This window comes from Polypterus senegalus, chromosome 4, assembly GCF_016835505.1.
Source record: "Polypterus senegalus isolate Bchr_013 chromosome 4, ASM1683550v1, whole genome shotgun sequence".
Classification (NCBI taxonomy): domain Eukaryota; kingdom Metazoa; phylum Chordata; class Cladistia; order Polypteriformes; family Polypteridae; genus Polypterus; species Polypterus senegalus.
In genome coordinates this window covers 129,962,322-129,972,914 of record NC_053157.1, presented here as the reverse complement: position 1 = coordinate 129,972,914, position 10,593 = coordinate 129,962,322, and the positions used below count along the sequence as shown (strand labels likewise).

Here is a 10,593-nt window from a genome sequence, read left to right as displayed (position 1 = left end):
ATAAAAGAGGCATTTCATGCCATTGCAGGTACACAGGCAAAAACACCCACAGTTCCATAAAGAATCTCACAATCATCAGCCTAACATTCTCATTACCCAGGATTACAAACTGTGATTGGGGCACATGGGACTGATCAGAGTGGAGTTTGATCAAACATTATTTGGAAAATGTACCTCTCCTCCTGATGAATAATCAGACACAGTGTCTTCATCAAATATTTTGACCTTCGTCAATATCTCGTTGGTCAAACACAAGTTCTAGAGATATGACATTCCCTGCAACTGACCCAACAAAAAAAGAGGGCTATATGGAACATACCTATGGCACACAATCTTTTTACCAACATAAAAAATTAGCAAAGAACATCACACTAAGCCATGACACCTATATACTTGATCAACAACAGGTGTCATCACCATAACCAGTATAGCCATGAAAATGAAGCCAAAAGTGGCCACAACACTCACAAAATGGTGCCACAATTATGTCAAAAACATAAGGGTAAAATTAAACAAATTACCAAATTTATGGGTTATGGGTTATATTACCAAATTTAATCAAAATCGAATAAACACTTTGATGACAGCAGTTTGAAATTACACTATTTAAAAAATTATTAACAAAACAGACAAACTATAATGAGCAACAGACAAAAAAAGTTTATGCAGCAGAGCTAAAATTTACAGTACAACTGTCACATGGCACTAGTACGATGTAACAAGTTGTGATTATGTGCATTAAAATCTAAAAACTGAGAACTCAATGTGCTTTTTTTATCTTCTTACTAATTTCTACAAACTATAGGCGTAATAGTTGTGATTAGCTAATTTTAGTTATGCTACTGTAGAAAAATATTATTATATACTATAAAAAATGTGGGTTCTATATACTTTTTATTATTCCCTTGGAACAGTATCAAGACCAAGTTGAGTAAAGCACTTTATAGACTGGCAGTATTTTACAGATCAAGTAAGACATGCCATTTTGTGGCTTTCTTTTAACACTGTAACTTTCACTACATGTTTATTTTATTTGCACACTGCCTTATTCTCTGCCTGTTTAATGAACAATTTTAGTTATTGACATTCTCATTTATGTTAGACTTATACCGTAGCTTTAAGGTGCTCATAGTGGCAATACATTTGAGAATACTGTTATTATTTAGGTTCCTCTTAGTTCTAGTTCTTTATGCAGATTTATCAGCAAGGGGAAAAAATAAATTAAAAGTAATTATTAATGAACTGAAATGGATTAAGCAGTAAGGAAGAATATTACATTTCAAATGTTAACACCCATATGATTAAAAGAGTGGGAAAAACCAAGATAAAAAAAGCATTTGTTATGAGTGTTCACTACCATATTGTAATTATATGAAAATTATATTTACAGATCAAGGGACCCATAATAATAAGGTTTATAAGCTCAAGTTAAAATTAGGAACTTTTATCCAAGAGGTCTTCAAAGTATTAGTAGTATTTCTTTAACTTTACTGTCTAACGTAAGTTCCTTAAAGAATACATCACTAGTGGTTCTCAAATTCAGTTGAGGTAAAGCACGGTGGTGTAGAAGGAAACATTTTTATATTAGCATAAAGTAGCAAAATTAACATAAAGAGCCATAAAAAGTAAGTAAAAGCTTCTAAAACATTAGATTAGCCATAAATGAGAACGTTTAACAAATAAGATAGGTCAAGCAAATAGTTAACTAAAAAATCAGTCATATTGCATTATTTTTCAAGCTTGAAATAGGATTGTTAGAATGGGAAAAGAACAGAAATGACGTGTAGAAACCAGCTTAGAACAGGATAGGTAGATTAAGAATACCTGTGTTCAAGGCTCAGAAGCTAAGGGAACGATACCACAGATAGAAGATGGTGCTGGTAGGCACGTAAAGAAACCAGCTGGATTGATGAATCAGCAGAAAGGCAACAAAAGGCTTTTGCTGTAAGCAAGGTCACACTAATGTAATGCATGAAAGAAACACTAGTATATTCAGACATTAGCAATAAATATAGAAGAATATATTAGAAATTAACTTTAGCGTAGAAATTAAGGCAAGTCAAGCATGCCAAGCAAATGATTTAATGAAAGCATATACCATATTTCTTTTTAATTAAAGCTTAGCTTTAAGCCACCATTATAGTATAGCTTGAAAGGCTAGAGTAGGAAGTGACACCATGAAAGACCAAATATGGAATAAGGAACATCTGCCCAACCGAAGAACCAATCAAAATAAGCAAAACAGAAACTAGAGTGAACAATAGACAGTATAGACAGGTATTTTTAAATAAATATAAATTTTTATATAAACTTCGATTTCTGCAATGTTCAGGGCTCAGCTCAATTTGGCTTTATTGGGTTGAGTGCTTGTTGTTTTTTGTGTTGTTTTATTGCAATAAACCTTTAAAACTCAGTCTGTCTATCTTGAGTCCTAATAGCCTTCATTTTTAGGTAAAAAGCCTTCTGGTGACGAATTTTTCACCACAACATATTGGCGACCCCGACGTAAGGAAATAACAGGTCAACTGTGCGAATCCAGCGGTAGGGATGATGCTCTACGAAACGGGCACAGATGGTGGCCACCTAAAAGGTAAGCGATATTTTCGCTAAACTAATTTGTTTAAAGTTTCAGAGAGCATCCGCCTCTCCAACGGAGACAAGCAGCATTTGGCCTTTCTAAAACGAACAGGTAGGAATAAGGGATGAGCAGACAGACTTAAATGGAATGTGTGAAAACTGTACAGCTAATAGGAATGTGTGTATGAATGAGAGTGCAGTAAATAGGACGCTCCGATCCCAGGCGAGTTCAGAGGGCTGCACGGTGCAGTATCTAAGATGCTCCGGCCCAGGTGATTCAGGAGCGCTCTGATCCATGCGAGTCAGGGGCTGCATTGTAATGGGTAGTGTTGGAAATTCTGTCAAATACTAAGGTTGCCGTGATAACGGTGAACCGTGTATAGATGGGTGTGGAATTCCTGAATTGGAACCCTTTGCTGTGGCTGTATGTTCTCCAGTGAGAAGAGCGAGATGTTGTAAAATTCCCGCTTGTCTCGGGAGGGAGCCCGGTTTTAGGGAAAAGCTACAGCGGTTCCCTCCGACTGTGCCCCAGCAGGAGAATTAATTCAGGTGCGATTGGAGGCCTATTATTACCGCCCCGGAGTAGAGACAGGGGTCTGACATGGTAGGTAAAAATTCCTGTTTAGGTACCACTTCCAGCTTGTCAATAGGAAGAGCAAGTGGAAGGTCTGCTTGATGGAACAGGTGGATTGAGTGTGCTAGTATTAAGAGACAGATAAGGGAATAGAACTTTTTTGTTTATTGTTTTATCATTTTTATTTCATCTTTATTTTACTTTTGGATAGGTTAGGGAGGCACGCAACTGCTGTATGTATGGAACACTTTTAAAAGCGTTGTGGCAATTGTTGAAGCACGTACAGGTGCACAGAATGCTTGGAGTGCTTTAAAAAAGCGATGTGGCACGTGGAGCACACAGGTGCAGACTGGAGAAGAATGAATGGTACAAGAGGTACAAAACAAGTATAGGGCAAAAATAGGGCACTAGGGATAAGCACACTAGGTGCTAAAAAGTGTGATTGAGTACGAGTGTGGATTTTAGGGTGTATACATTTTTTTTTGCAAAATAAACTATATTGATTTAAAGAATATAGAAAACACCTGCGTGTGAAATAGCTAAAAATAAATTTCACCTGATGGGAGGAGCAGTAGAGCAGGAAAAAGGGCTATTATTCAGACCAATAATTGTGACTTTATACACTGTTAGGAGACGTGTATAGGAAGATATAAGTTGTGGGGTAAAAAAAAAAAGACAAAATAGAATTGAACATTTTTACAACGTATATTCAAAGGAGAATAAAAGAACAGTGCTAGAAATAGATACAAATTTACATAAGAGTGGAGTAGAAATAAAAATATTACAGATTATTGAGAGAAACAAAAAAATAGAAGGAGCTATAGATCAAATTACAGGAAGAGTTCTGTGTAAATACTGGAAGGTTTATTTATTTATTACTGTGGTTGTAAGTTGTGGAAAAGTTAGACAGCAAAATTTATGGCACAAGAAAGGATCCTACAAATAACTCCTGGTGTGCATACTCATTATTGGAGCAAAGATTTTTACATAAATGCAGCAAGACAACCGCACAAATTAGCTAGAAAGATACGTGCTGCCAGCAGTCATAGTAAGGAAGGTCCTGTGTAAGATCAAACCTAGTTTAATTAGTGATTCAAAATTAAGATTGACAATAGGAAGCCCACGACTACAGGGAGTTAAAATGAGTACGAGCGAGTTGCCCGTGGATACATTGGGGTGTAACGATCCCCTTCACAAAGAACTCATTGAAAAATGATCTCAAAAATGGCATAAGAGAACAGGATGTTTTAAAAACTGCTGGCCCCAAAAAGGTAAATTTAATCTGGGACTGTGCGAGGAAATGATAAATCACACAAATAATTATAAAACAAAAGATGTCAGTGAGAAAAGAGAGGGCAAGAGAAAAGTGGAACTAAACGTAATGCAAATGTTTATGGGGGAAGCAATGAAATGAAGCACAACACTAGAAAGAATGAATCGGTGCTTTATTGACAGAGAGGTAGAGAATAAGATCCCATCAACATCACCGTCGGGCATATCATATGAGTTCCCATTGACAGAAGGAAAAGTAGAATTTAAGGGACAAATAATGTTGCGAAATGAGGGGGAAGAATTAGGAGAAAAAGAAACGGGACAGGAAGAACATTTGAGTAAAGTGGATGAAACTGATTTTGTGGTCGAATTTGAATAATAAAAATGAAAGAGCAGTACAGCATTTAGGATTGCACCATTAAATAGCAAAAGTAGCTAGGTGAAGTGTAGACAAACACACACATGTATATTTTTTAATTGCCCCATCCCTGAATAAGGAATGATTGAGTGAGTGACTGCATGAGCTCCGTTATCTCTTAGAGGTAGTAAAAATAAGCCACAAGTGCAGAGACAAGTGTGAGTGTGAATGTGCTCCGGACCCAAATAGTGGGTAACGAGAGACACAATAAAGTAATCAAGCATATAACGAGTGTGAGTGAGATTTTGTAATCAAAGCACTTCTTTCATAGAGAATACATTGAGAGATTTTTATCAAGACGGTGTTACTGTTAGGAGTTACAGCAAATAAATTATGAAAGCCAAAGTAGTTTAATTAAGATGAATATAAACTTAAGATCAGGGACAGAATGTATTACAAAAATATATCCGAAAAAGCATCAACGTAGTTCACTTGACAAGATTTCTTAAAAATAAATTAAATACCATGATTTAAATACTTTCAGTTGGCATAAGTTTCATTCCTTGCAGCAGTAGGATTACGAAAAATTATCAAGAAGCATAATTAAGGTAAGCGCAAGAAAATTAGGAGAAGTGCGAACATGTGGTAAATTGGAAAAATAGTATAATTAGAATTTGGATGTTAAAATGTGAAGTTTTGAAAAAGTAAACTTGATTCATACAATACTTGTGCCTCACTTTACTCCCTGTTAAAAACAATTCGAGCCGTATTTACAGTCTGATAAGTAAAGCAGTCTTCAGAGAAAGGTAGGAGGAAAGCACCAAAAGAAAAATTAAACAATAGAAAAATGAATGAGAATATAGATTATGTGTATATATTTGTACATATATTTGTGGGGAAAAAATATAATTATATGCGTTAAAAAGAAATGTGCACAGTTTTTAACTTCAAAGGTACCTGGCGCTCGTTGATGTCTGTGTGTGTGAGTATGTTTAAGCTGAATGTGTGTGCGTGTGCATTAATTATTCTCTGTGTGTGTGTGTGTGTGTGTGCGTGGAAGTAAGAAAGCGAATCATGGAGACTTCTGGGTAATGTAGTTCAATTATGACTTGCTCAAACTGCCTTGTGCATCTAAATTTCCAGAGCTCTGAGTAAATATGGGTTAAAATGAATTTGAGTATGTGTAACATTTGATAAAATGCAAACGTATCCAATTTTAATTATACAACTGTTTATAAAATATGTGAGGCATCTTTCCTTTGGACCCTGATCAAGTCTTGAGGAAAAATGCACTTTCGATAACTATAACATACAAGGGAAACAATGTCTTTCAATTTCCTTCTGTGCTTTTCTTTTTCTTGTGATGTGTATATGTGAAATTGTGCATTATGGGGATTATTACAGTGGAGTGTGTGGTGGCGCAGTGGTTAGCACTTCTGCTAAGATTCAAGCTTATATGTGATTTGTGTTGAAGTTTACATGTTATTTATTTTGAGTTAATATTTTCAGTGACAGTTTAGCCATTTTTCTGGGAGTGCCATCTTGCTGTGGTATCGAACTGCATGCTTTCTCAATAGTTGGATTTGCCCTTATTGTCGCAGGAATGGATCGCCATGGAAGCAATTCCTTGTTGTCGCTGAGTCATTTCGCCAATGGAGTCTCCTTGATCTAGAAACCAGCACCATTTCGAGCTAAGCAGGATTGTGTTATGTCTCCTAGGGTTAACACCAGCTAACGTCATGAGAGGCAGTTTTATGTGCGTTTGTCCTGATTGGTTATGTTAAGTGAGAATGGAACTTCCTTTTCTTCAGAGTTATTTTTTCTTTCTGAATCCTTTGCTGCATTGTTTCCAAATATAGTGTGTAAAAATAAATAATAATGACTGGAGTGAGGTTGAGTGTGATACAATGGTTTGGGTGATTTTGTGTATGTTATATAGTGTATTAAAGGGATCCCTGTGAGTGAATGATAAACAAGTTCAAGTGTGTTTGAGAGTGGTTGTGTGAAACATGTGATGTTGTTTGAAAGAATGAAATGATTGATATTAATGTGTATGAGAATATAAATGTTTGTTGAAATTAAAAGAGCTCTTAATTTAAAATAAAAAAGACTCCAGATTAGGCATGATATTGTATGAGCACTCCTTTCATCTGAGTACTGGCCAGACTGATGCAAGGAGGATTTGAATTAAAAAGAGTAAAAATTCAATTGAAGGCTTTAAAATAGTAATGAAGCTGAAGAAAAACAGTGGCTTTAAGTCCAGGTAGTGTTCCATACTAAGATATGCTATAAAAAGAGGGAATAAGGGGTTAACTAAGAGAAAAACAGACTGTGCTTTTTGGAGTCAACATTGTGAAAAACATGTAATAAACATCTGAAAGATGACAATGAAAGAATGTGCAAGATTAACTGGCTTTGGCAGAAGGTTATGGGGAAAAGAAATCAGTATATGTACAGTGCATCCGGAAAGTATTCACAGCGCATCACTTTTAATCCAGCCTTAGCCTTAATCCAGCGCCTTGGACTGCTCGGCCACACTACCGCTCTGTCGGGGTTCTCTCACACGCAGCTGAATATCTGTATCATAACCCAGGCACCACCACTACTATATCGCTTACTTGGGCAAGTTACAAACCAGTGGTTTCTCTTCCAAGGGGACGTTGGTGAATTGTCTTCAGGGTCCTATCCCACAGGCCTCTTGATTACTGTCCGTCGCATAACCTGACGGCATTTTAAGGCACTAAACCTTGGGGGAAAAACGGAAACCACCTCCTCTCTTAAAGAGACAGTATTCTTGCATCACCTGGCAGCAGTGGGATACAAACCCACACCTCCTGAGAGACTGGAGCCTAAATCCAGCGCCTTAGACCGCTTGGCCACACTACCTTACCGTGTGTGATTGGTCTTTAATGACAGGGTAAAGTATCGAAGGGTCTAGGTAAGGCCAAACAAAGATGCTAACAGCTTTTGGCGGTTTAACACTAGAATTACCAGAGCCTACGAAAAAACTCGTAAATCCGTCCCACCTTAAATTGCTTCTTAAATCCCTTCACACCTCTCCGCCAGCATCCTTTGTCCTCTAAATGTGCTGATAAAGAGAAGCTAGGAGCAGCCGGCTATTCCATCCCGCACCAATTTAGAACATGCACGAACTTCTGCCAGCTCATGCCTTGATTGAGTATCTGGGAGTGAAGTGGAGTTTTAGAGTGGAAATAATAGATCGTTATTTGGAACACACGCATTTCATGTCTGTTCCGTTTCTACAGTAATCTGTGTAAACACATTGTTAAAACAGAAACGTTTTTTATATTCTAGTAGTAGATGACAAAATGTAGGCATAAACTATATAATGTATGAAGCCTGAAGTCCAAATATCAAAGAAACATTTTCACAAGAATAACACAACAATTGCGCTTTTATTCAAAAATATAACTGCAGAAACAAAAAGCCGCCTTAACATGTGACATTGACAGCTGTTTGTTGTAACTGCCTCTGTGGTTCAATAGAACCAGTTCCCGTTTGGGAATCAAAAGGTCGCGAGTTTGATCCTGCACCACTCCGTTTTGAGAAGTAAACTGCTCTTAGTCTTACTATTTTAGAATAAAAGCATACATTTGATTTCGGTCTGTAACAGCCGGTGCAATTTATGATCCTTGTAAAGGTTAGCTTTTTTTTAGTTTTTTTATATTCACTTTTCATTCCCTCAGTTGCATTCAGAATCAATCCATACAACCCCATCTGACACAGCTGTTTTCACATAAAGACGCGCTATAGCTCTGTAGTGTACCACGATTAACAATGTGTTTACACAGATTACTGTAGAAACGGAACAGACATGAAATGCGTGTGTTCCAAATAACGATCTATTATTTCCACTCTAAAACTCCACTTCACTCCCAGATACTTAATCAAGGCATGAGCTGAGAGACGTTCGTGCACGTTCTAAATTGGTGGGATGATGGAATAGCCAGCTGCTCCTAGCTTCTCTTTATCAGCACATTTAGAAGACAAAGGGCGCTGGCGGAGAGGTGTGAAGAGATTTAAGGTGGGACGGAATTACAAGTTTTTTCGTAGGCTCTGGTAATTCTAGTGTTAAGTGAAAAGGTTGTGACTTGCACAGGCAAGCAGAGAAAGAGACTGCTGGCAGCAATGAGATTTGAACCCACTTCTCCTGAGGGACTGGAACCTGAATCCAGCGCCTTAGACCACTCGGCCACACTACCAAACATGGAAAAATATGCCATTCTGTGTCGAGGAAATCGGGTGGATTCAACGGGCCACATACACAAAACTTTCTGCCTCTTTGTTGTTTTGAAATGCATTTCACAATGCAGCAGCAACAACAACCCTGCCCTTCAAAGAACTTGTGGAGCTTTGTCATTTCCTCCTTTGGCAAGCTTCTTTGTTCAAGGTTAACTCCAAAGATGGCAGTGGTGGGATTTGAACCCACACCTCCTGAGAGACTAGAGCCTTAATCCAGCGCCTTGGACCGCTCGGCTACGCTACCGCTTTGTCAGAGACCTCTTACATGCAGCTGAATATCTCTATCACAACCCAGGCACTACTACTACATCATTGCTTACTTGGGCAAGTTACGAACCAGTGGTTTCTCTTCCAAGGGAATGTTGATGATTTGTCTTCAGGGTCCTATCCCACAGGCCTCTTGATTACTGTCCGTCGCGTAACCTGATGGCATTTTAAGGCACTAAACCTTGGGGGAAAAACAAAAACAACCTCCTCTCTTAAAGAGACAGTATTCTTGCATCACCTGGCAGTGGTGGGATTTGAACCGATGCCGCCTGAGAGACTGGAACCTGAATCCAGAGCCTTAGACCGCTCAGCCACACTACCAAAGATAGAAAAATATGCCACTCTGTGTCGAGGAAATCAGGTAGATTCAACGGGCCACGTACACAAAACTTTCTGCCTCTTTGTTGTTCTGAAATGCATTCCACAATGCAGCAGCAGCAGCAACAACAACAACAACAACAAAAACAACAACAAGAAAAGAAAAAGCCCGACCTTCAAGAAAACTCGTGGAGCTTTGTCGTTTCCTCCTTTGGCAAGCTTCTTTGGTCAAGGTTAACTCCAAAGATGACAGAAGGATAGGTGTGCCAAGCTTGTGGCATCATATTCAAAAAGACTTGAGGCTGTAATTGCTGCCAAAGGTGCATTGACAAAGTATTGAGCAAAGGCTGTGAATACTTATGTACATGTGATTTCTCAGTTTTTTATTTTTAATAAATTTGCAAAAACCTCAAGTAAACTTTTTTCACGTTGTCATTATGGGGTGTTGTGTGTAGAATTCTGAGGAAAAAAATGAATTGAATCCATTTTGGAATAAGGCTGTAACATAACAAAATGTGGAAAAAGTGATGCGCTATGAATACTTTCCGGATGCACTGTAAATGTAATAGATTTAAAGTATTTTCTTAAGTCTAGAATTCTGGAAAAATTAACTAACAAAAGAAGTGGATTCCTTATTCTAAATATGTGTGGGAATGTGCTAATTTCCTAGAGGGCATTTTAATAAATAAAGGCTCATTTTGCATTATAGGGCATTTTGAAATATATTGATTTCTTCCCTCATTCCTTTTGTGTAATATGGATATATTTGTGTGAAACAGAATGGAATACTGGTATCACAACAAAGCTAATGAAAGGTTCACTTTTTATATTTTGATGCTTTACTGAAACATTGAATGAGACATTTCATTAAGATTCTAAAACCTAAGATACAAATGTATGTGGTACTTTAATTAATAAAATAATTAGTAATGCCAGAAAGAAATACTTGGGATACATGTATAGA

The 10,593-nt window shown here is 37.5% G+C and overlaps 1 non-coding gene across 1 annotated transcript; it reads right to left on the bottom strand.

Moving 5' to 3' along the window:
• Nucleotides 1–9,206: 9,206 nt before the first annotated feature.
• Nucleotides 9,207–9,288, bottom strand: trnal-aag. Its single transcript has one exon. It is a non-coding gene; the product is annotated as a tRNA-Leu (tRNA).
• Nucleotides 9,289–10,593: the final 1,305 nt, after the last annotated feature.